This window comes from Lutra lutra, chromosome 4 (genome assembly GCF_902655055.1).
Source record: "Lutra lutra chromosome 4, mLutLut1.2, whole genome shotgun sequence".
NCBI lineage: Eukaryota > Metazoa > Chordata > Mammalia > Carnivora > Mustelidae > Lutra > Lutra lutra.
The window spans coordinates 91,093,180-91,121,004 of NC_062281.1; the positions used below are offsets into that span (position 1 = coordinate 91,093,180).

Here is a 27,825-nt window from a genome sequence, read left to right on the forward strand (position 1 = left end):
CCAGCATTTTTAGTTCTGCACTCCCCCCACCCCATACCATTTACGAGAATATTCTGAGTTAAGAACGAATTCATTTCTGCTGTGTTAAGGATTTAGCATTTGTAGGAAATGAGTGAAATTTTCTGACTAGGATTCCAGGTCGAAGGGGTGCTTATTTTTACCAAGCTCTCTGTAATAGGAAATGTGGAGGGCGCTATCCTTTTTTTTTTTTTTTTTAATTCTTTTGACATTTTATTTGACATTTTATTTTATTTTTGTTATTTGACATTTTATCCTTTTGCACTGTTGATTCCTTTTGCATTGTTGATTCCCCACTGCCAAGGTTCCTGGGCAGTAGCTGTAGCAGTCAGCAGGTGAAGGATTAGAACGTTAGAACTCAGCCTCAATCCATTTTTCTTTTACCCCACTTCCTTTTCACTTCAAGGGCTCCAGCCTTAAGACGGAGATTCTCTAAGGCCTTGTTTCCTTTCACACTCCTCTGGGGCTTACCAACAACATCGTGCAGGTAATCTTATCCCAGCATCGCTGCCTTAGATTCTTGATAGAAGGCCTAAAAAAACAAGAGTGAGAGATTTTTATATCAATCCTTTCTTAAAAAATTTTGAGAGAGAGAGAGAGAGCGCAAGCTCAAGCTCACAAGTAGGGGGAGAACCAGAGGGAGAAGCAGGCTCTCCACTGAGCAGGGAGCCTGACTAGGGACTCAGTCCCAGAACCCTGAGATCATGATTGTAGCCCTAGGCAGACACTTAACCGTCTGAGCCACCCAGAGATCCCTAAATGCTTAAACTGAGATTAAGGGATTTTATGGGGGGCGCCTGGGTGGCTCAGGTCATGATCCCAGCATCCTGGGGGCTCTCTGCTCAGCAGGGAGCCTGCTTCCTCCTCTCTCTCTGCCTGCCTCTCTGCCTACTTGTGATCTCTGTCAAACAAACAAACAAACAAACAAATAAATAAATAAATAAATAAATAAAATCTTTTAAAAAGGTGGGGGGGAGGGCGCCTGGGTGGCTCAGTTGGTTGAGCAACTGCCTTCAGCTCAGGTCATGATCCCAGACTTACAGGATCGAGTCCCGCATCGGGCTCCCAGCTCCTTGGGGAATTTGCTTCTCCCTCTGACTTTCTCCTCTCTCATGCTCTCACTCATTCTCTCTCAAATAAATAAATAAAATCTTTTTAAAAAAAGGGGGGGATCTTATGGGGGTGCGTTTTTTAAAAAAGTTTATTTATTTGACAGACAGTAATCACAGGCAGAGAGGCAGGCAGAGAGAGAGGAAGGGAAGCAGGCTCCCCAGTGAGCCGAGAGACAAACGCGGGGCTGGATCCCAGGACCCCGGGATTACAGCCCGAGTCTAAGGCAGAGGCTTCAACCCAGGCGCCCTGGGGGTGCGTTTTTGAGGTCAGTTATCTATCGGAATCCTATGGAACACCTGCCTTTTAAAATTTTTACCTTAATTTCCCCAATCCTCAAGCCTTGAGATACAGATAAAGCAGTTTTTCTTTTTTCAGAGTACTATTTTTACAACAATACGCCCTCCAGGGATGCTGGAGTCTCCAGCAGTAGGAATCGGATTTGAGCGTCTTGGGGGGATGATAAGAGGCCTTGAAGTTAAAGAGCTCACACTCTAATTATGGAGAAAAAGAAATAAAAAGCGCCCATCACTCCAGACTGTGCCCCTAATTTGACTTGCGAGACGCACGACAAAAAGTTGCACAAAACCAGATTCTTAGATCCAAGAAGAGACTCGAACAGCCAGCATTTTAAAAAGAGGTCAAGCCTCTGGTCGAGCCGGGGCTACCCGAATTGCTCTGCAAGGGCGCTTTCCGAAATGCCTTGGATTGGGCCAGAAATGCCGCAATGCCGGTCACGTGACATCGCCCCGCCCGCCCCTCCCACCCCCAAGATAAGTGAGGGCGGAGCGCTCCTGCAACTTCCAGTCAGCGAGCTGCGCAGGCGCGGGGGACCGTGAGTGCCGATGTCGCGCCGGCAGCTCGCGCGCCAACCATCGGCGGAAAAGCGCCCTTGGTCCTTATTCCGCTTCCTTCCTCTTCTGGGTCCGCTCGGCTACGCTAACGCCGACAGGAACTCGCCGGTCGGGTCCTTCCTTAGAACCTTCCTTTTCATCCATTTTTTTTTTTTTTTTTAACGTTTTCCAACCCTCGCTTGAGGATTTACAGAGCTTCTGATTTCTTCCTAATCTGAATTAATTTCTTCCTTAATCTGAAATTTGAATTATTCTTGGGCTCCCATTCATGAGCATCACATCCAAGTTAGCAAGTATAAACATTGGTGTGTTCTGTACGTTTTCAAGATTTCTAAGGTGGAAAGGCAACTGGAGCTCAGGACACTTTGCTGCTGTTTCTTTGTGCATGCTTAAGTTTGCACTCGGGTGACCTTTGCCCCGTGACCTTTACTGCTTGTTTCTAGGAGCTAGCCAGCTGTTCTATGGTTTTCCTATTTTCATTTTCCCTATTTAAAGCCAAAATTGCTGGATCCTAGTCTTAATAGTTCAGTCAAGTTGGTACCTAAGGGCAAATCAATTCTGGAAAGTATTAGAGCGACCAGCAACTCATAGACAAAGCACTGGAAAATGACACTTAGGCCACATGTAAAATGATAAAGAGGTTTAACATAGGTTGAGAATTTGTTTGTTTGTTTTGTTTTTTTCTTTCTCCTGAAAGGAAAGAATCCTTCCAGTGGGGAAGTTTGCAAAGGACTCGAGTTTTTCTTCCTTTGGGTAGGGCAGCTAAACTGGAGTTTGTTAGAAGCGTCTCAAACTATTGAAGAAAAACTCATCAAATTATACTTTTATTGGGATTAGTAAATCACATTTCAGATAATATTTGGGTGTAACAGTTTTTAAAAAAATATCAAAGGACACTGGGGCACCTGGCTGGCTCAGTTCATAGAGCATGTGACTCTTGATCTTGGGGTTGTGAATTTGAGCCCCACCTTGGGTGTAGAGATTACTTAAAAATAAGATCTTACAAAAAATTTATAGTTGCTAATTCTATAGAAACATAAACCCATCCTTTAATTTTTTAAAAATTATTTTTAAGTAATCTCTATACCCAAGATGGGGTTTGAAGTCACAACCCTGAGATCAAGAGTCACATGTTCTACCTACTGAGCCAGCCAGGTGCCCCTGTGAATGTTTAATTCTAGTAAATCTCATGTCACTATTTTCTCAGGCTTTTTCAATGGCTTTTATAAAATGCTCAAAACTGGGTTAAATGAAGACCAACTGCTTCAGTTAAAACAAGAGATGGGAACATACCTGTATTTTAAGAAGCCAAGATTTTCTGTTGGGTAACAGCATTTCTCTGAAAACAATTTTCCTTTTGACAGGGTAAATATTTGGGAGGAAGGTTCCTCCCCTCCTGTATTGAGAGATTATGTTTTCAGCATTGTTTTGATGCTGACACAGTACTCAGAAGTAGTTACTTAGCAGGGAAAGTTAGTAGTGAATTTGTTTCCTTTACAAATGATAGAACATTGAGAAACTACTTGCTGAGAAAGGCGTTATTGTTACCTGGTCTACATTAAGAGGCCAAATATCACGCTGATCTCATGATAAATCTTTCCTTTTTGTGTCATCTATTTTCCCTTCCACTATTATTCTGTATCAACCATGAGGTTGCTGTTAGAATTCAGGGACAAATAAGAGGTCATATAATGTAGGCCATTGCATAACGAAGAAATATAAATTCTGTGGTTTGTCTCTAAGGCTCTATCCTTAATAGTAAAATACATTGCGTTGGGATGGTTGTTAAGCTATCACTCCATGTTATATATTCATTATTTTTGGTTCACATGATTGTGATTTACTTTCAGGTTTTGATGTGTTCAATCTTTGCAAGTCAGTTATAATTACCTGGTGAAGAAAAAAAACAATGGAGAAGTTGTACATAAGCTTTTTAAGGTAAGGAGGTCTATAGGTATGATAAAGGCATAATATGTGGAAGAATGTTCATTTAATAAACTTTAAAAATATTTTAAATTTTATTCATTTTTATTTTTTAAAAAGATTTTATTTATTTGGAGAGAGAGCACAAACAGGGCTAGCAGCAGGCAGAGGGAGAAACAGGTTTTCCACTAAGCAAGGACCCTGGGATCATGACTTGAGACAAAGGCAGACACTTAACCGACTGAGCCACTTAGGCATCCCAACAAATTTTTGTTTTGTTCTGTTTTTGTGTTTTAAAGATTTTACTTTATTTATTTGGCAGAGAGAGACACAATGAGAGAGAAAACACAAGCAGGGGGCAGTGGGAGAGGGAGAAGCAGGCTTCCTGCTGAGCAGGGAGCCTGATGTGGGCCCTGATCCCAGGACCCTGAGATCACACATGACCCAAGGCAAAGGCAGAAGCTCAATGACTGAGCTACCCAGGCACCCCACAACAAACTTTTTTTTTTATAAAAGACTTTATTTTGGGGGCTCCTGGGTGGCTTAGTCAGTTAAGTGGCTGCCTTCAGTTCAAGTCTTGACCCCAGGATCCTGGGATCGAGCCCCACATGGGGCTTCTTGCTCAGCAGGGAGCCTGCTTCTCTCTCTCCCTCTGCCTGTCTGCCTACTGCTCCCCCTGCTTGGGCTCTCTCTTTCTCACTAGCTCTCTCTGTGTGTCAAATAAGTAAGTAAAATCTTAAAAAAAAAAAAAAAAAGACTATTTTTAAGTAGTCTCTACACCCAGCATGGGGCTTGAACTCACAATGCTGAGATCAAGAGTTGCATGCTCTACTGAGTGAGCCAGCCAGGAGCCCCTAGAAAACCTTTTTTTCTTTTTCTTTCTTTCTTTTTTTTTTTTTTTTTAAAGATTTTAATTATTTGACAGAGGGAGACACAGCTACAGAGGGAACTGGTTGAGGGGGGTCGGGAATAGGAGAGGGAGAAGCAAGCTTCCCGCTGAGCAGGGAGACCAATGTGGGCTTGATCCCAGGACTCTGGGGTTATGACCTGAGCTGAAGGCAGATGCTTAACAACTGAGCCACCCAGGTGCTCTCCTAAAAAAAAAAAAAAAAATCTTTTAATACCTTTGTTTAAGGCACTGAAGTGCTAGGAAAACAAAGGTGGGAACACACAGCACTATCCCCTGAAGAATACAGTCTAAACTCAAGATTATGAGCCAAGAGAAAAATGATGGCAAGCAGACAAACAGCAGAGCGGACAGCGTGTGCCCAGGAAGCTCAGAGGGTGCCAGAACCTCGATTTACTCACTTCATTGAAGATCTGATTTTGTCAGTACAGATACAAGGGATAAACTCATGCCCCCATGAGAGCTCAGAGAGACTGCTGTCTAAACCTGGTGTCAATTTCTTAGTTTTTAGGGAGATTGTACATTTATATTGACTGTAGTATTCTTGTTCAGTGTTCCAGATTGGTGCTCATCAACAAAAATATAATACTATCTGCAAATGTGAGCCACAGAAGTAATTTTAAATTTTCTCGTATCCATATTTAAAAAGTAAAAAGAAACAGGTAACATTAATGTTAATAATATATTGTATTTAACCCAATATATCCAAAATGTTATAATTTTAACATATAATCAATACATAATTCTTACTGAGATATTTTACATTCTTTTTTTCCATACTAAGTCTTTGAGATCTGGAGTGGATCTTACACTTAAAGCACATCTCAGTTAGGATTAGCTGCATTTCAGGTACTCCTCTGGCTAAGTAGAGGTCTAGAATATTTTCCTCCAAGAAAAGAAAACTGGGAGGCCAAGTTATAATCAGATCATGGAATTAGAACAGAAGGTGCTGGATGGTCTTGAGTGCTATTTTGTTGGTCTGACAGGTGTGATGATCCTACCCTGATCCACATTAAAGTATACCTTTTCATGGTGTTAGAATTTGTTGTATTTAGCATATCTTGCCTCAGGAGTCCAAGACTAATAAAGCCAAATTCTTCTGATTTTATGTAAACTGCTTTCTTCTATTAACATACTTTGTATTCAAACAGGTTTTTTTTTTTTTTAAGCTGTTATTTATTTATTTGACAGAGATCACTAGTAGGCAGAGAGGCAGGCAGAGAGAGGAGGAAGAAGGCTCCCTACTGAGCAGAGAGCCTGATGCGGGTCTCGATCCCAGGACCCTGAGATCATGACCTGAGCCAAAGGCAGAGGCTTAACCCACTGAGCCACCCAGGCACCCCTGTTTTTATGATTCTTAACTGCCAAATTATTTTCCCAAAGGACAGTTAACAAGTTATCATTAATGATGAGAATAACAGTTTTACTTCACTTGTCCTCATAATGGTTATTTTTTTTCCTTCATAATGGTTATTATCTGACTTAAAACATTTACTTATTTAATAGGCTTTTACATTCATTCATTCATTAAACATTTACTGAGTACTTATTATGCTCCAGGCAATGTCCTAAGCTCTCATGACACAGCAGTGAATAAAAGACAAAAATTCCTGTTCTTCTAAGATGTGGTGTGTGTACACACACACACACACACACACACACACACACACACACACACAATGGAATACTATGCAGCCCTCAAAAGAAATGAAATCTTGCCATTTGCAATGACGTGGATAGAACTAGAGGGTATTATGCTGAGCGAAATAAATCAGAGAAAGATAATCATCATATGATCTCCCTGATATGAGGAAGTTGAGAGGCAAAGAGGGGGGTTTGAGGTGTAAGGAAGGAAAAAATGAAACAGATGGAATCGGGAGGGAGACAAACCATAAGAGACTCTTAATCTCACAAAACAAACTGAGGGTTCCTGGGGGAGGGGGGTAGGGAGAGGGTGGCTAGGTTATGGACATTGGGGAAGGTGTGGGCTATGGTGAGTGCTATGAAGTGTGTAAACCTGGTGATTCACAGACCTGTACCCCTGGGACTAATAATACATTATATGTTAATAAAAAAGTAAAAAAATACCTGTTCTTCAAGACCCTCTTGGATGATACAGTCAACTAGATAAATAAAATATAGGTGCTAAGGGATAAAAATAAAGCATGAAGGAGTGTCACTGGGATGAGCATTTTAATTAGAGTGGCTGGTAAAGATCTCATTGAGTAAGTGACAAATTTAAAAATATATTGTAATTTAAATCACAAGCCTACAGAAAACTTGCAAGTATAGAAGCAAAAACTGTCTTTTTTCTGAAACATTTGAGAATTACCCATGTAATGTCCCACCTTCCCAAATAGTTTAGTGTGTTTTTACCACACTAAACTTTTTAAGCACCAAAAAAGGAATATTAACACCAAGACGTTAATATTGTCTTATCCTCATATCCCAGTCAGATTTTTGCCAGTTGTCTCAGTACTGCTCTTTATAGAAAAAGGATCCTGTTCTGCATCAAGTTGTTGCTTTTAGTTATCATGTCTCTTTAGTATCTTTCAGGCTGAAACAGTTTCTCAGTGTTTCTTCAGCTCTTGTGACCTTGATAACCTTTGGAAATTCCAGGCCACTTATTTTGTAGAATATCCCCTAATTTAGGTTTGTCTGGTGTTTCCTTGTGATTAGACTTAGCGTTATTTGTTTTTGATGGGAGTATGACAAAAACAATGCTGTGTTCTCATTGTATCTTATCGGGGGCACATAATTTCTGTTTGTTCCATTACTGATAATGTTTACTTTGGTCACTTGATTTTGGAGGTATCTTTTAAGCTTGTCCACTGTAAAGTTCTTCTTCTCTTTGTAATTAAGTGTTTTATGGCAAGAAACTGGATATACTCCACATCAGACTTTCAGTTTGTTTGTTTATATGTGTATGAGCTCAGTTTTTTATTTTAGTCCGTGAGTGAGTGTCATTATTTTGGTGTTTAAACTGTTCTTAGGTTTTCCCATTGGAACCCCTTCAGGCTTAGCTTCAGTGTCCTTTTGACATGCCACCATCATTCTTTGAACACTTCCTTGTTTTCTGGCACTCCAATATGTTCCAGGCTTATCTTGTACCTTCCTGGCCCAGTCCTCGAAATGGCCATTTCTCTGAGGATCCCATGAGAGTGCTATTTTGAAGTCAGAACTCTGGGTGCTAGGTGTGCTCATTGCTGTTGGGGTTGAATGGAGTTGCTCCTCCCAGTCCCATTTAATGGACGGAGAATATATGTGCATATATACATTTACATATATATATGTGATATATACACACACAATACACACACACAATAATTATCTATATTTATGTCTCTATACCTATATTGAAAATCATGCATTCACCAATTTCAATCTAACACCTTAGGGCTCATTCTAGTTTTATCCCCTTTCCATCTTCATACTCTGTGAGAAATTACCTCCCTTTATCCTTAATTTCTTTACATATTTGATCAAACCCACTGTGTATTATTGGTCTCTTCCTCTGCTGTCACACCTTTCCCTGCCTCAATACCTTTCTCACCTCATTCAGCACATCCCACCTGGGGGTCTGACATCCCACGCATGACAGGCCACCCCTCTGCAAGAGGCCCTCATTATCCTTCTTTGCTCTGACACACCACTGTGTGCTGGTCTACCTGGTTCTGCCCCATCCTGTAGGAATGATTTCTTTTTTTTTTTTAAGATTTTATTTATTTATTTGATAGAGATCACAAGTAGGCAGAGAGGCAGGCAGAGAGAGAAGGGGGGAAGCAGGCTCCCCGCTGAGCAAAAAGCCCAATGTGGGGCTCAATTCCAGGACCCTGAGATCATGACCCAAGTTGAAGGCAGAGGCCCAACCCACTGAGCCACCCAGGCGCCCCAGTAGGACTGATTTCTTTAGGAAAGGAAGAGAAAGGGAGGAGGAAAAGTAAAGGAAAATTTTTAGTTAATCCCCAAAGGACGTGAGAAAGCTAACTATTTGATACCTTGGTAAGACCATTCCAGATAAGGAATAGCAAGTGTAAAGGTTATGTAGTGGGAGCATGGCTGGTGTGGTGGAGATGACAAGGCCATATGGCTACAGCAGTGTCAGCAAGAAGGATGGCAATATTAGATAAGGTCTGGGAGATAAGGGGTGAAGCAGGGTAAAAAGGGGACAGATTCTGTAGGGCTTATAAGATCTTTGGATTTTACTCTTTTTTGAAAGCTCTTATTCATCCATTTGGCAGAGAGAGAGCATGAGCAGGGGGAATGGCAGGCAGAGGGAGATGCAGGCTCCTGGCTGATCAGGGAGTCTCAATGCCCGACTCGCTTCCAGGACCATGGGATCATGACCTGAACTGAAGGCAGACGCCTAACCCACTGAGCCACCCGGGTGTCCCTGGACTTTACTTTTACTGGGAATGGACAACTATTGGAGAACTGAGCAGAAGTGAGGACATTTATCTTAGGTTTTAACAGGTTCACTCTGGCTGTTCTCCTGAAAACAAAGGAAGAGGGGCAAGGACAGAAGCCAGGACACAAGTTAGGAGGCTATTGCAATAATCCAAGTGAACTATGTTGGTGGATTGGATCTTGGTGGTGATGGGAGAAGTGAATTGAATTGTGGGTGTGTCCTGGAGGTGGAGCTGACAGGAATTGCTGACTGATGAGATGTGGCAGATGAGGGGAAAAGTGGATCAGGGTGGTACCAAGATTTTTGGCCTGGGCAACAGGAAGAATGGGATTGCCATTCCCTGAGAAGGGGAAGGCTGTGGGAGAACGGGCTTGGGGGGTGAGAGGTAGTATCAGTAGTTCAGACTGAGACACATTTTCATTAAGTTTGAGTCACTTGTTAAAAATCCATGTGGAAATGGCAGGTAGGCAGCTGAATATTCCAGTCCAAGTTGGAGATCTAAATTTTGGGACTCATTGACAAGTAGATGCTATTTAAAGCCATGAGATTGGGTGAGATCATTAGGGAATGAGTAGAGATAGAAAAAAGAGAAATCTAAGTGTGGAATTCCTAGAGCTTCAACATACTGAAGTTGGGGAGATGGAGAGCAAAAGAGACTAAGAAGGAGCTGTCAGAAAGGTAGGAGAAGTAGGTAAAAACCTCCCCTCATTGTTGCTTTCATTTGCATTTCTTGATTACCAGTTGCAAGTTCCTTTGTCAATTGTTTATAACTTTATCGAGTGGCGTTTGATTTAAAAAAAATCAGTTGTATTAGTGTGTTTACATAATAGGGACTTTAACCCTTTGTCATACTAGATAAAAATATTTCTTCTATTATTCCTCTTTTTATTTTGGTTATATGAATGTTCAAAGTATTTATGTAGTAAGTCAATTAGTGTTTTTAATTTGTGATTCATCTTATTCTTTTTTTTTTTTTTAAAGATTTTATTTATTTATTTGACAGAGAGAGATCACAAGTAGATGGAGAGGCAGGCAGAGAGAGAGAGAGAGGGAAGCAGGCTCCCTGCTGAGCAGAGAGCCCGATGCGGGCCTCGATCCCAGGACCCTGAGATCATGACCTGAGCCGAAGGCAGCGGCTTAACCCACTGAGCCACCCAGGCGCCCAATGTGATTCATCTTATTCTTACGAAGACTAGAAATTTGTCTCATCTTCCAGAGATTTGATGATCGTTGAATTCTATTTTATTCTAGCTTTTCATTGTCTTGATTTATTTTTGTTGACTTATGGACCGCCTAGAATTAGTTTTTGTGCATAATGTGAGGTCAGAGTTTAAACCCGTTATTTCCTCAAGCAAGAGGGCTCAGGCATACCCCAGCAAGCATGATTTGGTTCAAGCAGGAATTCATAAATAGAAGAGTCAGCAGGAGTGGGCGGCCATGTGCTCACCATCCAGGAGAGGAGTGGGCTGGCTTGAGTGTACCAGGAGCACTGTGGTCAAACATGGGTGAGGCCTCGAGAGTGGAGCTGAATCTGGGTGTCAGATAGCTGGAGCTTCGGTGACAGTTCTTTAGAGAGCTGCTGGAAATGCTGGCTGCCCAGCACTTGGGTACTTTGGGGGAAGGTGAGATCAGGCCCTCAAGATACCAGCCAGCTAGCTCATTGTCAGGCAGGTAACTTGGGGGAGCCCCTTGGATAATTCTTTGGACAATCTTTGTTGTCTTTCCACACCCCCAAATTGTTAGTTATCCCAGCACTACTTGTTATTGAATAATCTATCCCTTTGCCAGTGATTTGTGATATCTTTTAAGCATATTCTTGTGTGTTATATTTTACATGTCTAATTATTTGAAAATATGAGTATCATTAACATCAGGATATTCATATCATTAAGTTAAATTTTAAACATATATTAATCTAATCTCTAAAACTTGCTATCATTTAATATAGGAGTAGTGTTAAAAGAAAGCATTATTTTTTAAAAAGAAAGCATTATTATATGTATGTAGTATTCCTGTTTCTGAGACATCGTTTCAACAGTAGAGAATTTTCAAATAAAGGCAATGCTTAAAATAATGGTTTTCTATTTGATTAAAGCAGAAATTTGCAAATAGGTTTCTTTTCTTTTTTTTTTTTTAAAGATTTTATTTATTTATTTGACAGAGAGATCATAAGCAGGCAGAGAGGCAGGCAGAGAGAGAGGGGGGAAGCAGGCTCCCCACTGAGCAGAGAGCCCAATGTGGGACTCAATCCCAGGACCCTGAGATCATGACCTGAGCCAAAGGCAGCGGCTTAACCCACTGAGCCACCCAGGCGCCCCGCAAGTAGGTTTATTTTCATTTCACTTTTGAATACACTTGATTTTTGTTACACCCTTGAAGATGAGGTATTTGCTTATTATTCCTTTATAATTATAAGTGGCTACTAGCGTTATGGTTTATCTTTTTTAGTTACCTAAAAGATGCCCTCCTAATCTGAAAATAAAATTATCATTGGAAAAAAAAACTAGTAAGATCAACACTGACTACTAAAAATGAGTCTTACCTACAATATATTGAAAGAATAATTCAATAACTGAGAAATGCTTATCTCAGAAATTTGAGGATGGTTCAATAATAACTCTAATCTTAAAACTTTGAGTATGGCGGCACCTGGGTGGCTCAGTGGGTTAAGCCTCTGCCTGCGCTCAGGTCATGGTCGCAGGGTCCTGGGATTGAACCCTGCATGGGGAATCTCTGCTCAGCAGGGAGCCTGCTTCCCCTTCTCTCTCTCTGCCTGCCTCTCTGCCTGCTTGTGATCTGTCTGTCAAATAAATTAAAAAAAAAGAAACTTTAAGTATGAAAAATACAAGATGCTGAAAAGTTATCTGATAAAAATGAACCTCCTATTTTAAGTACTGTTTAGGAATGAAATAGAAGGACCACTCAACATGATAACATCTTTATCAAAATAACAATACTATTCTTAATGGCAAAATAATTAATATTTCCATTAAAATGAGGAGCAAAATTAAGGGATGCCCGGCTCTTGCCGGTGTAAATAAATGAAGGGAGTCAGCTACCATCACCAGAGTTCTGTCAGTTACTCAAAGGCAGGCAGAAAATTGAGAAAACTTTGTAGTAGAGATAAGGAAAGGCTTCACATATGTCCTGCCCAACTGGAAACTGTTGGCCTGGGGAAGCTTGGAGGCAGGCTAACTAGAAATGGGACATTCTATGCACCTGGTTAGGGGTGCATACTTTGCTTTCTATTGTTGTTGGTCCCACATTAGAAGTTGGACCAAAATTAGGGAAGCTGTCAGTTATTAATGAAGTCATGGCCATTTGGGGCAGATTGTTACAGAAGTTATTGTTTAGCTTCTTGGATTGTCACTATAGAAAGCAGCCTGGCTTCCTGTAAGTCTGACTTGTAACAGGCTGACTTCCTGGGTTGTTTATTGTAGATAAGGGGTTGGTTTCCTGGGCAGATGGCTGCAGCTTATGGGTCAAGGTTCTGTGTTCTATATGGTCTGGCCATTGTCCGTTTGTATATTTAGTCTGTCATGCACTATAATTTAAAATTGATTTGAAATTTCTGACTAATGCAGTCAGATAGTAAACAAGTGATTTAAATTTGGGAGGTGGTGCAGAAAGTAGATGATAGAATTTTTATGTTAGACTAAGCATTTGAATTAATAGAGTTGTTCAGGAAAAAGCACTCTACTATTCTGGCAAAAATTAGGTAGAAAATGTAACAAAAAAAGATTTCATTCACCATATCAACAAATACAATTTATAGTTAGGTTCTTAATACAGAGTGTTTTCGATCTATATAATGCAAACTATTCAAACTGTTACCAGAGAGAAAAAACACTGGCAACACCCTTTAATAGAAACACCCTTAATTTGTCACCACTGAATAAAAGGCGAGGCATGCTAAGTTTTGGATGGAAAGTGTAAGCTTTGTAAATATTACAGGCCATCTTAAATCAATTTAAAAAATTAATGCAATTTCCATTTAAATTCTCAATGGAATTTTCTGGGCAGCAACTGAAAATTTTTTCTACAGTTGATCTAAAGAATAAACAAAGAGCAAGACATTTATTCGTTCAATACATATTCCTTGGTTTCTGTGTTCCAAACTCTAGGGATACATTAGTGAACAAGGTATTAACATTTTAAAGTAATCCGATGTAAGTAATCCGATGTAAATGTGTTTTCTTCTTTTCTAATGGATTGTTACTATCATTATCAAATTTAATATTATGAAGATGTAGACCTGATATAAAAATCTGTTACAAAATTTGTTAAAACAAATAGAAGTGGAAGTGTTACATCTCTTTCTTACTAAATTCCTGTTACAGCACCATGAAAGGGAAAAACTCATAGAGCGCAGGAATTTGCCTTTTCTACCTTTTGTAGCAATGCCTTATTTATAGTACTTGTTTAGATTTTTATAATCCCCTCAGTTATTAGCTGTCCATTATAGAACTGTAAAAAAGGAAAAATTTCAAGTACAGGTTAAAAATGGCTAGAGTTTGGGACGTCTGGGTGGCTCAGTCGGTTAAGCGTCTCCTTTCGGCTCAGGTCATGATCCCGGAATCCTGGGATGAAGTCCTAATCGGGCTCCCTGCTCAGCAGAGAGTCTGCTTCTCGCTCTGTCTGCTGCTCTCTCTCTCTCTGACAAATAATAAAATCTTTAAAAAAAAAAAGGCTAGAGTTTAGTTTTCTTGAAGTATTTCCCCTTAAACTCACATTGTACTTGCTGTTTAGACCTAAAACACAAGGTCATCTAGAGACATTTTACTATCTCAAGGAAGAAGACAAAATAATCCCTAAATTACTATACATATTTAATCAATATATTGCCAATTCAGGTTAAATTGCTTAGTACAAAGAATACATTAATGTCCACATTTATGCTAGCTGAAAATAGAATGTTCTGTATTGAATTAATTAACTCTGTGGACACTGAGAAGCAGTGAACTCATGTTCTAATTGAAAGGCCAGATAATATTGAAACAGGACAAGAGGAGATGAAGCAAGAGAATTTCTGAAGCTTACTTTCTTAAAGAACGGCAAGTGCTAAGCTAAACTCATTTTTTACATTTTGAATCAGGGAAGAACACATTTTGGCCAATTTAGGAAACAGCATCTGGATTAAATATTCTTGTTTCTCATAAGTACTTTGGAAAAGACGTGTACAGAATTTTCTTCATAAAGTTTCAAGGAACAAAATCATAAGCAATAATGAATGTTATGTTTGGAATTGTAACTTTCCAGATCTGTTAGTGGGTTGGCAAAGGAGGGAAAGTTGTTTTCTTTTGGGAGTATATGCCATTATTGTGGTTATTTGAAGTAGATTTTAACTAGAATTCCTTAAAGCATGTCTAAATAATACTTCTACATGAGAAGGAATAGTGTATGGATGCTTGTGTAGGGAGTCTTCCCAGTGGCTGCTGCTTTCACTATTAAAATACCAGTGAAATGAGTTGAGAATACATTGTGGGCCAGTTCCGGCTATCTGCAAGCTCTAGTGGAGACTAATCCTTCCTTGTCTTTTCCAGCCCTCACTGCTAAGCTCCTGGTCCCTCCATCTTCACAGGCAGCTGCTGTATCACTCTGAATTCTGCTTCTGTGATCATATCTCCTCTGACTTTCCCGTCTTCCTCTTTCATTTCTAAGGACGCTTGTGATGGCATTAGGCCCAGCCATATAATCCAGATGAATCTCCCCGTCTCAAAACTCTTACCGTAATCACACCTGCAAAATCCCACTTACCATATAAGGTAATATGTTCACAGGTTCTGGGGATTGGGACATGGATTTTTGGGGGCTTCTGATGACCACAGTTCCTTTAAATCAAAACCTAAGGAAATACTTCCCTCATGGAGAAGTTTAAAGTGATGTGAGATTAGCAATGAATACATAAACTAATTTCTAGAATAATTTATTTATTTTTATTATTTATTTTTTAATTTGATTTTTAAAGATTTATTTATTTGAGACAGAGATCACAAGTAGGCTGAGAGGCAGGCAGAGAGAAAGGGGAAAGCAGGCTCCTTCATGGGGAGTCTGCTTCTCCCTCTGACCTTCTCCCCTCTTATGCTCTCTCTCTCTCTCTCTAATAAATAAAATCTGTGAGTGCCTGGGTGGCTCAGTTGGTTAAGCAACTGCTTTCAGCTCAGGTTATGATCCTGGAGTCCCAGGATCGAGTCCCACATTGGGCTCCCTGCTCACTGGGGAGCTGCTTCTCCCTCTGACCCTCTTCCCTCTCATATTCTCTCTCTCTCACGCTCTCTCTCAAATAAATAAATAAAATCTTAAAAAAAAAAAAAAAAAGCAGGCTCCTTGCTAAGCAGAGAGCCCGGTGCGGAGCTCGATCCCAGGACCCTGAGATCATGACCTGAGCCGAAGGCAGAGGCTTTAACCCACTGAGCCACCCAGTCACCCCTAATATGTTTTAAAAAAGAAAGATTTTATTTACTTATTTGAGAGAGAGCATGCATGAAGTTGGGGGGGGAGAGGAAGAGGGAGAGAGATAAGCAGACTCTTCTCTCACTGCCCACCTTGAGAGGGGAGCCAGGGATCATGACCTGAGCTGAAGGCAGATGTTTAACCAATTAACTGCTTAACTGATTGAGCCACCCAGGTGCCTCTTCAATAATTTGCTTTTTAAAAAACTTGTGAATGCTTTGAAATATCTGCATATTACAGAGTAACCTGGACTCTTTGTATGACTGAAAAAAATTATGCAAAATAACTCTCAAATAATATTACTGGGTGACATATATATCTCCTCTCTCTCTGATCAGAGTGATATCGTTCTAGATTTTGTTTTCCTTTGGTGCAAGTCATGTATCTTTTCTGTGTTATCATTTTAAATATATATTTTAAACCATTTGATTGTCCTTTAAAGGCTAAAACCTATTTGTGGGGGCTCCTGGGTGGCTCAGTGGGTTAAAGCCTCTGCCTTCGGCTCAGGTCATGATCCCAGGGTCCTGGGATCGAGCCCTGCGTTGGGCTCTCTGCTTGGCTGGGAGCCTGCTTCCCTTCCTCTCTCTCTGCCTGTCTCTCTGCCTACTTGTGATCTCTGTCAAATAAGTAAATAGAATTTAAAAAAATAAATAAGGGGTGCCTGGGTGGCTCAGCGGGTTAAAAGCCTCTGCCTTGGGCTCAGGTCATGATCCCAGGGTCTTGGGATGGAGCCCCGCATAGGGCTCTCTGCTCAGCAGGGAGCCTGCTTCCTCCTCTCTCTCTGCCTGCCTCTCTGCCTACTTGTGATCTCTGTCTCTGTCAAAAATAATGATAATAATAATAATAATAATAAAATCTTTAAAAAATAAATAAAACCTATTTGTGTCTTGCTTTATTACATGATTAGAAGACCTACCTACCTTCCTTCCTTCCTTCCTTCCTTCCTTTCTTTCTTTCTTTCTTTCTTTCTTTCTTTCTTTCTTTCTTTCTTAAGATTTTATTTATTTATTTGACAGAGAGACACAGCCAGAGAGGGAACACAAGCAGGGGGAGTGGAAGAAGGAGAAGCAGGCTTCCCGCTGCGCCTGGAGCCTGAAGCTGGGCTCCATCCCAGGAGCTTGGGATGGTGACCTGAGCTAAAGGCAGATGCTTATTGACTGAGCCACCCAGGTGCCACCAGAAGACCTTCTAATCGAATTTAGTTAGAGAGGATAGGATGAAACCAATATATACAGAGTCAGGAAAGCCCAAGCTTCTCAGAGGAGGTTTAGGGAATGATCACAAACTGCTCTGTGTAGGCAGAATAGATTTTCCATCCCAAGATTCTGCTAATAAGAGCTTGACAATTGTAGAGTATAGTATTTCCAATTTCACTAAGTAATAAATAAAATAGTGGATTGGAATACATTAATAAAAAGTGATATATTCTTTTATTTTTTTAAGATTTTATTTATTTATTTGACAGAGAAAGAGAGATCACAAGTAGGCAGAGAGTCAGGAGGAAGCAGGCTCCCTGCAGAGCAGAGAGCCCGATGCAGGGGCTTAATCTCAAGACCCTGAGATCATGACCTGAGCCGAAGGCAGTGGCTTAATCCACTGAGCCACCCAGGCGCCCCAAAAAGTGATATATTCTTAAAAAAAAGTGATATATTTTTAATCATATAATAAAAATTGCTTATGGATTTTTTTTAAAGATTTTATTTATTTATTTGACAGACAGATCACAAGTAGGCAGAGAGAGAAAAGGAAGCAGGCTCCCTGCTGAGCAGAAAGCCTGATCCCAGGACCCTGGAATCACGACCTGAGCCAAAGACAGAGGCTTTACCCCACTGAGCCACCTAGGCGCCCCTTGCTTATAGATTCTTATTTATTGTTTTTTTTTTTTCTTTAGTAAAACCAATTAAATCAGTGAGAAATTTGGTGAGGGGAGGAAGTTACATTCAGTGCAAGTCCAAGCCTAGGTAGCTTAGTTGGTTGAGCATCAGACTCTTGATTTTGACTCAGGTCATGATCTCAGTGTCCTGGGCTCAAGCCCCCAGGAGAGCTCCACCCCAACCCCTGTAGGAATCCCTGCTCAGTGGGAAGTCTTCTTGTCTGCTTCTCCCTCTCCACCTCCCCCTGCTCTCAAAGGTGCTCTTTCTCTCTCTCTTAAATACATAAATCTAAAAAAAAAAAAAAAAAAAAAGTCTAGTCCTCAGTCATTTGTAGGTTTTAAAATTCACAGAACCAGGATCTATAAGCATAATGTGCTTACATGAGGAATAATAATTCACAGCAGATCTGAATAAACCCTCTTAATGTAACTTTCTGGAATCCAGGTTTGAAATTCCTTTTGATATTTAAATTTTTTTTTATTTAAAGATTTTGTTTATTTATCTGAGAGAGAGAGAGTGAGAGAGAGCATGAGAGGGGAGAGGGAGAAGCAGACTCCCTATGGATCCCCATGGAGCCGGATGCGGAACTCGATCCCAGGACTCCGGGATTGAGACCTGAGCCGAAGGCAGTCTCTCAACCAACTGAGCCACCCAGGCACCCTCCTTCTGATATTTTGTAAGAATTTTTGTATTATATTTATTATGTTTCATATTATGTTAGAACAGTACAGACACATAATCTCAGCCCCTCCTTTTCCCTGCCAGCCTCCACTATATTCAGCTAGAAGAGCAAGATTTGTTTTCTAAGCACTTTGAAAGGAAGTGAAAAGATCTGAGAAGCAAAACTGGAATACAAAGTTAAAGGTGTGAAGAAATTCCCACTAGCCAGGACTTTGGGGAGTGGAGCAGGAGACCTGAAAACCTTAATTCTCCATTTTTGTTTTGTTTACCGCACCAATGAAATTCTCCTTTATCTCACTTAATTAGTCTACAGAAGAAGACTTTTTCTGCTTATAATTTTCAGGAGTAATGTGAACATTTTGGACAACCCTTAGCATGATACAATAGTTTTTCAACCAGAGGTGATTTTGCTCCTCTGGGGACACTTGGCCAAGTCTGGAGACATTTTGTCACAGCTGGGGTTGGGGAGATGCTGCGGCATTGAGCTGGTAGAGGCCAGGGACGCTGCTAAACATCCAGCAGTTCAAGGGCAAAGACTGATTGGCCCCCAATATCAATAGTGTGAAGTTGAAAAATCTTGGGTTAATAGGATGTTATTTAATTTTTGATGGACTGTCTGTGGTACTGAGGTCAGTGTTTTAAAATGTTATTATAAAAGTGTAAGCACTAGGGGGCAGTACCTGCCCAACAGTTGCCACTGATGTTAATTTGGTGAGGAGAGGGGAGGGTCTTTAAGGGAAAAAAAGAGCTTGTGATTTAGGTAATGTGAAGAAAAGTGACTGTGAAAGATCCTTAAAGGAGTATTTAAGTGACTCTAGATCAAAAGACAGTTTTAACGATTACTGTTTCTGAAGTCGGTAGAAGCAGAGCAAGAAGGGTTTTTTTCCTTCTTCTTTTTATAATGATACCTTGTGAACTGTTGCAGAGAAAGGGGAAAATTCACACTAGGTTTTCACACACTGAAACACTAACGTCATTGCCACTTACACTTCTGTGTGCTCCCTTGAAGCAGGTGATGGCAAGTCGCTATTCCTAGGGCATAAGGATTACTGTAATGCTGTTGAAGCTGTGTCTAGAACAGGGGAACTTAGGCAAAGTAATTGAACCCATTAGACAACTCAGAGTCAGACTCAACTCTGTGATTCTATGAAACAGATAAATAATACCCTGTTTGTTGCTGGAAGTTATTTACATCAACCATCTATCCAAGAATACAGTAACACTTTCTGTTTTTTCCTAAGAGTCAGTCCAGTTTTTAAGAATGAAACAATTGAGGTGGGTGGGGGGATGGGGTAACTGGGTGATGGGCATTAAGGAGGGCCCCTGATGTGATGAAGACAGGGGTGTCATACACAACTGATGAATTATTGAAATTATTGAACTGAAACTAATGATATACTATATGTTGGCTAATTGAGTTTAAATTAAAAAAAAAAACAAATAAATGAGATAATTATTTTTTCTTCTTAGTATGAGACATCCAGGCGTAAACCTGAGTTTTGGGGGATTTTTAATAAAAATTGAACCCCCTTCCCCAAAAACAGGTTAAACCATTTGGTAGACTCATGTTAAACTCACTTTTTTTTTTTTTTTAAGATTTTATTTATTTATTTGACACAGAAAGAGAAACCACAAGAAGGCAGAGAGACAGGCAGAGAGAGAAGGGAAGCAGGCTCTCCACGGAGCAGAGAGCCCAATGAGGGGTTTAATCCGAGGACCCTGAGATCATGACCTGAGCCGAAGGCCGAGGCTTAACCCACTGAGCCACTCAGTTGCCCCTAAATTCACATTTTTATAAATTGTTAAACATTCAAGGTATACAACATGGTATGAAGAATAGACATGTCTTCTTCATTTGCATCCTTCTCTCCTGGCCTCCTGCCCTGCCCTTAGACCCAGGGAAATGAGTTTGATATTTAACATTCTCCTTTGTTTCTTTGTACTTTTATTTAAAAACTCTATATGCATGGCATGTAAGTGTTCTGTAATTTGTGTTTTTCCTTCAACAGTTATGTCCATGTTGATACAAATAGCTCTAGTAATACCAACATTTATTTGTTATTTTTATTATTATTGATATTTAGGTTGTTTCCAAATTTACTAATACAAATAATGATGTTATGTTCGTTTTCATATATAGTTGTTTTGAGAGGGTGCTAGGAATGGAGAAAAGATGAGGAAAATAATGAGCTCATGTAATTTTTGAACTTGCTTTTTTTTTTTTTTAAAGATTTTATTTACTTATTTGATAGAGATCACAAGTAGGCAGAGAGTCAGGCAGAGAGAGAGGGGAAGCAGGCTCCCTGCTGAGCAGAGAGCCCAACTTGGGGCTTGATCCCAGGACCCTGGGACCATGACCTGAGCCAAAGGCAGAGGCTTTAACCACCTGAGCCACCCAGGTGCCCCTGAGCTTACTTTTAAGATCTCTCTTAAATATCCAAGAATAAGTCATATAAAGGAAAACGTAAGTAGTTCAGATGGACTTTATTGGTCTGAGCTGGCTTTATTGCCTTCTGCTAGAATGTAAACTCCATGAAGGCAGTAATTTTTGTCTGTTTCTACTTGTAAAAATGCCTAGCATGTAGTAGATGTTCAAGGACTCTTTGGTCATTGAATGAATGAATGTATAGGACACAATCCATCTTGATGAAGGCTTGAAATTCATTGAACTTCTTGGATATTTAGAATACATCATTTAATACTAAGTAATACTATATTTGGAATTATCAAGATGTTATCTTGATAATTATCTTTGATAATTCCAAATACAGTATTTTGTTTTTCATCTAGGTATTTTACACAGTAAAGACACAGTTGTGACTTTGCACTGCATGGTGAATGATAATGAAAATAGCTAACCCAAGTCAACTCTGGTGAGTAAGTGCTCAGCACAGTGCATTACATGTATATACTCTTCTAATCCATATAAGAACTCTGTGAGGTAGGTATTATTACCATCTCCATTTTTACCAATGAAGAAACCAAACACAGAGAGCTTAAATAATTGTCAGAAAGCTAGGAAGTGGCAGAGCAGAGATTTGAAATCAAACAGTTTGGAAAAATTTTATTGCTTAAACCTGGGATCTTTGAAGTCTTAGAGTCCAGTCCTTTTAAGTCAAGCTTTATAGTAGAAATATAACATGAGAGGTCCCTGGGTGGCTCAGTCAGTTAAACGTTTGATTTCTGCTGGAGTCTTGATCTCAGGGTTGTGGGATCAAGCCCCGTGCTAGGGCTTCTATGCTCAGTAGGAAGTCTACTCTCTTGAGATGCTCTCTCTCCCAACCCCCTCCACACTTGTGCACTCTCTCTCAAATAAATAAATAAATAAAATCTTTTTAAAAAATGACTTAATTTAAAAATATTTTATTGCTCAAAAATGCTAACGATCATCTGAGCTTTCAGTAAATCATTACCTTCTTTGCTGATGGAGGGTCATGCTGCAGTGCTGATGGCTGCTGACTGATCAGGGTGGTGGTTGCTGGAGGCTGGGACAGATGAGGCAATTTTTAAAAATAAGACAAGAGGAGTGCCTGCCTGGCTGGCTCAATCGGAAGAGCATGCAACTCTTGACCTTGGGGTTGTAAGTTCGAGGCCCACATTGGGTGTAGCAATTACTTAAAAAAAAAAAAAAAGAGGACAACAATGAAGTTTGCTGTAGTGATTGACTTTTCCTTTCACAAATAATTTCTCTAGCATGCTATTCTATCTGATAGCATTGAGCTACAGCAGAACTTGTTTCAAAACTGGAGTCAGTCTTCTCAAATCCTCCTACTGCTCTATTAACTCCATTTATGTAAGATTCCAAGTCCTTTGTTGTCATTTCAACGGTCTTCACAGCATCTTCACTAGGAGAGGTTTCCATCTCAAGAAACCACTTTCTTGGGGTGTCTGGGTGGCTCAGCGGGTTAAAGCCTCTGCCTTTGGCTCAGGTCATGATCCCAGAGTCCTGGGATCGAGCCCCGCATCGGGCTCTCTGCTCAGCAGGGAGCCTGCTTTCTCCTCTCTCTCCCTCTGCCTGCCTCTCTGCCTACTTGTGATCTCTGTCTGTCAAATAAATAAATAAATCTTAAAAAAAAAAAAAAAAGAAACCACTTTCTTGGGACGCCTGGGTGGCTCAGTTGGTTGAGCAGCTGCCTTCGGCTCAGGTCATGATCCTAGCGTCTTGGGATCGAGTCCCACATCGGGCTCCTTACTCGTCAGGGAGCCTGCTTCTCCCTCTGCCTGACATTCTGTCTGCCTGTGCTTGCTCTCTCTCCCTCTCTCTCTGACAAATAAATAAAATCTTAAAAAAAAAAAAAAAGAAACCACTTTCTTTGCTCATCCTAAGAAGCAGCTTCTTGTTCCTTCAAGGCTGATCGTGAGATGACAGCCATTCAGTCACATCTCAGGCCCCACTTCTAATGCTCCTTCTTTTGCTGTTTCCACCAGCCTACAGTTACTTCCTCCACTGAACTCTTGAACCCCTCGAGGCCATCCATGAGGGTTGGAATCAACTTTTTCCGAACTCTTGTTAATGTTATTATTATTATTATTTTTTTTTTTTAAAGATTTTATTTATTTATTTGACAGAGAGAAATCACAAGTAAGCAGAGAGGCAGGCAGAGAGAGAGGAGGAAGCAGGCTCCCTGCTGAGCAGAAAGCCCGATGTGGGGCTCGAACCCAGGACCTGGGATCATGACCTGAGCCGAAGGCAGCGGCTTAACCCACTGAGCCACCCAGGCGCCCCATTAATGTTATTATTTTGACCTCTTCCCATGAATCCCGAATAGTCTTATGGCATCTAGAATGGTGTATCCTTTCCAGATGGTTTTCAATTTATTTTGCCCAGCTCCATCAGAGGAATCGTTTGGTAGAAATATCCTTATGAAAAACATTTCTTTCTTTCTTTCTTTCTTTTTTTTTTTTTTTTAAGATTTTATTTATTTATTTGACAGAGATCACAAGTAGGCAGAGAGGCAGGGGGGTGGGAAGCAGGCTCCCCACTGAGCAGAGAGCCTGATGTAAGGCTCAATTCCAGGACCCTGAGATCATGACCTGAGCCAAAGCTTAACCCACAGAGCCATCCAAGCACCCCATGAAATACCTTTCTTAAAAAAAAAAAAGATTTGAGGGGTGCCTGGGTGGCTCAGTGGGTTAAAGCCTCTGCCTTCAGCTCAGGTCATGATCTCAGGGTCCTAGGATCGAGCCCCGCATCAGGCTCTCTGCTCCGTGGAAAGTCTGCTTCCTCCTCTCTCTGCCTGCCTCTCTGCCTACTTGTGATTTCTATCTGTCAAATAAATAAATAAAATTAAATAAAAAAAAATAAGATTTGAAAGTTGGAATGACTCCTTGATCCATGAGCTGCAGGATGGATGCTGGGTTAGCAGGCATGAAAACAATGTTATTCTCATTGTACATCTCCCCATCAGAGCTCTTGGGTGACCAGAAACATTGTCCAGGAGTAGAAATATTATGAAAGGAATCTTTTTTCTGAGAAGTAGATCTCAGAGGTGGGCCTTGTTTCATTTCTAGAGTACAGGCAGAGTAGATTTTGCGTAATTCTTAAAGGTTTAGTATTTTCAGAATGGTAAATCAGCATTGGCTTCACCAGCTGTATTAGCTTCTAACACGAGAGTCAGCCTGTCCTTTAAAGCTTTGAGGCCCTGAAGCCATGCGTTGGCTTCTGCTTTCTAGTTATGAAAGCTCCAGATGACATCTTCCAACACAAGGCTGTTTCATCTACATTGAAAACTTGTCTAGTGCAGCCACTTTCATTAACATCTTAGCTAGATTGTTTGGGTGACTCTGCAGTTTTGACATCAGCCCCTGCCTCTTCGTCTTACACTTTTATGTTATGGAGATGGCTTCTTTCTTCAAATCTCATGAACCAAACTCAGCTAGCTTTAAACTCTTCTTCTGCAGCTTCCTCACCTCTCTCAGCCTTCACAGGAATGGATAGAGTTAGGGCTTTGCTCTGGATCGGGCTTTGGCTTAAGGGAGTATTGTGGCTGGTTTGATCTATCCAGACCATTACAACTTCTCCATATCAGCAAATAGGTGGTTTTGCTTTTTATCATTTATGTGTTCGCGGGAGTAGCACTTTTAATTGTATTCAAGAACTTTTCCTTTGCATTTGCAACTTGGCTAACTGAATCCAGAGACTTAGCTTTTGGCCTATCTTGGCTTTTGACATGACTTCCTTACTAAGTTCAGTCATTCTAGCTTTTGATTAAAAATTGAGAGACATGTGACTCTCCTTTTCCTTTAAACACTTAGGGGCTGTTGTAGGGTTATTAATTGGTCTAATTTTTTTTTTAATTTAAGATTTTTTATTTTTTTATTTATTTGACAGAGAGAGATCACAAGTAGACAGAGAGGCAGGCAGAGAGAGAGAGGGAAGCAGGCTTCTCGCTGAGCAGAGAGCCCGATGCGGGACTCAATCCCAGGACCCTGAGATCATGACCCGAGCCGAAGGCAGCGGCCCAACACACTGAGCCACCAGGCGCCCCTAATTGGTCTAATTTTAATATTGTTGTGTCTCAGGGAATGGAGAGGTCCAAGAAGAGAGAGAGAGGCAGGGGAATGGCCAGTCAGTGGAGCAGTCAGAACACCTACAACATTTATGATTAAGTTTGCCATTTCATAGCCATGATTCATGGCACCCTAAAACAGTGACAATAGTAACATCACAGATCACCCTAAGAAAAATAATCATAATGAAACAGTTTGAAATATTGTGAGAATTACCAAAATGTGACACAGAGTGAGCAAAGGCTGTTGAAAAAATGGTCCTGATAGACTCGTTCAGTTTAGAGTTGCCACAAATTCTACAATTGTAAGAAATTCAGTATCAGAGAATGTCAAAAAATGAAGTGCAATAAAATGAGGTATGCCTGTGTTTTTTGTTTTCTATTTTAACATTTACTCTTCATTCTATTTTGTATATATATTTTTTAATTAACCCATATATTATTGGTTTCAGGGGTGCAGGTCTGCGATTCATCAGTCTCATATAAAACCCAGTGCTCATTACAACACGTACACTCCCCAGTGTCCATCACCCAGTTACCCCAGCCCTCGATCCCCTTCCCCTCCAGCAACCCTTAGTTTGTTTCCTATTATTGAGTCTCTTATGATTTATCTCTCTCTCTGGTTTCATCTTGTTTAATTTGTTCCTCTCTTCCCCTATGATCCTCTGCCTTGTTTCTTCAATTCGACATATCAGTGAGATCAGGTGTAATTGTCTTTCTCTGATTGACTTATTTTGCTTAGCATAATCCCCTCTAGTTCCATCCACGTCATTGCAAATGGCAAGATTTCATTTTTAATGGCTGTGTAATATTCCATTGTATATCTATACTACATCTTCTTGATCCATTCGTCAGTGGAGGTATGCCTGTGTTTGTGAACAAACTTTTTCATATTCAGGATTGTTTTCTTTTTTGGGGGGGGCTCTATACTCTGTTTCTATTTATAAAAATCTTTACTTTTATTTTTTATTTCAAGTTTTTATTTAAATTCTAGTTAGTTAATATATATGCTAAAATTGGTTTCGGGTGTAGAAGTTAGTGATTCATCCCTTACATACAACACCCAGTGCTCAGGGGCACCTGGGTGGCTCAGTCGGTTAAAGCCTCTGCCTTTGGCTCAGGTCATGATCCCAGGGTCCTGGGATTGAGCCCCATGTCGAGCTCTCTGCTCAGCAGGGAGCCTGCTTCCTCCTCTCTCTCTGCCTGCTTCTCTGTGATCTCCGTCTGTCAAATAAATAAATAAAATCTTAAAAAAACAAAACACCCAGTGCTCATCATAAGGGCCCTTCTTAATGCCCATCACCCATCTAGCCCATCCCCCACCCACCTCCCTCCATCAACCCTCAGTTTGTTCTTTATAGTTAAGAGTTTCTTTTTTTTTTTTTTTTTTTTTTTTTTTTTTTTAAAGATTTTATTTACTTGACAGACAGAGATCACAAGTAGGCAGAGAGGCAGACAGATAGAGAGGGGGAAGCAGGCTCCCTGCAGAGCACAGAGCCCGATGTGGGGCTCGATCCCAGGACACTGGGACCATGACCTGAGCCGAAGGCATAGGCTTTAACCCACTGAGCCACCCAGGTGCCCCAATATAGTTAAGAGTTTCTTATAGTTTGTTTCTCTCTTTCTGTTTTTTTTCCCTTCCCCTGTTCATCTCTTTCTTAAATTCCACATGAGTGACATCATATGATATTTGTCTTTCTCTGACTTATTTCACTTACTATAATAATATACTCTAGCTCCATCCACATTATTGCAAATGGCAAGATTTCATTCTTTTGATGGTTGAGTAATACTCCATTGTGTATGTGTGTATACCACATCTCTCTCTCTCTCTCTTTTTTTTTTTTTTTAATTTACTTGACAGAGAAAGAGAGATCACAAGCAGGCAGAGAGGCAGGCAGAGAGAGAGGAGGAAGCAGGCTCCCTGCTGAGCAGAGAGCCCGACTTGGGGCTCGATCCCAGGACCCTGAGATCATGACCTGAGCCGAAGGCAGAGGCTTAACCCACTGAGCCACCAAGGTGCCCCACCACATCTCTTTTTTTTAAAAAACTATTTATTAAAAAAAAAAATAAAAACTATTTATTTATTTTAGAGATAGTTCAAGAGAGAGTGGGGGGGGTTGGGAGGGGTAGAGCACAGGTAGAGGGGTAAGCAGACTCCATGCTGAGTACAGAGCTGGAGGTGGGGCTTGGTCCTGACCTGAGCTGAAATCCGGACTCCGCTGCTCAGCCCGCTGAGCCACCTAGGTGCCCCTATACCACATCATCTTCTTTTTTTTTTAAAGATTTTATTTATTTACTTGACAGAGACACAGTGAGAGAGGGAACACAAGCAGGGGGAGTGGGGGAGGGAGAAGTAGGCTTCCTGCTGAGCAGGGAGCCCGATGTGGAGTTGGATCCCAGGACTCTGGGATCATGACCTCAGCTGAAGGCAGAATCTTAATGACTGAGCCACCCAGGCACCTCATACCACACCTTCTTATTCATTCATCAGTCGAAGGACATTTAGGCTCTTTCCATAATTTGGCTGTTGTTAGTGCTGCTATAAATACTGGGGTGTATGTACCCTTTTGAATCAGTATTTTTGTATCCTTTGGGTAAATTCTTAGTAGTGCAAGTGCTGGTTGGTAGGGTAGTTCTATTTTTAACTTTTTGAGGAAACTCTATACCATTCTCCAGAACCAGATTATTTTCTTTAGGTCCAATTCCTGCAAACGGAACTGCCATTCTGAAGAATATAGACATTTTTAAGGTTCATGATATATTGATATATTTTAACAAATTGCATACTAGAAGGGTTGTCCCATTTGTACCTTATCATGGGTAAAAGGACCCATTTCAAGGCATTCACTAGCACCGAAGTAGTCTCATTTTTTTTTTTCTAAATTGAGAGACAAAAAAAAAAAGTTATTTTATTTTAATATCAATTCTTTGGTTGCTATTATTCAGTATGAACATTTCCTCATACTTTGGCTATTTTCTATTTTATAATTTACTTTGCCACTTTCTCAGGTTTTTCTTATCAGTTCATTTGAGTTCTTGCTATATTAAGACTTTTTTTTTAAGATTTTATTTATTTGACAGAGAG

At 40.5% G+C, this 27,825-nt stretch overlaps 1 long non-coding RNA gene across 1 annotated transcript; it reads left to right on the top strand.

The window, feature by feature from the left end:
- Window positions 1–2,164: 2,164 nt before the first annotated feature.
- LOC125098829 (uncharacterized) lies at window positions 2,165–25,055 on the top strand. Its single transcript, XR_007126957.1, has 3 exons — window positions 2,165–2,287; window positions 3,833–3,920; window positions 24,751–25,055. It is a non-coding gene; the product is annotated as an uncharacterized LOC125098829 (long non-coding RNA).
- The last annotated feature ends 2,770 nt before the right edge of the window (window positions 25,056–27,825 follow it).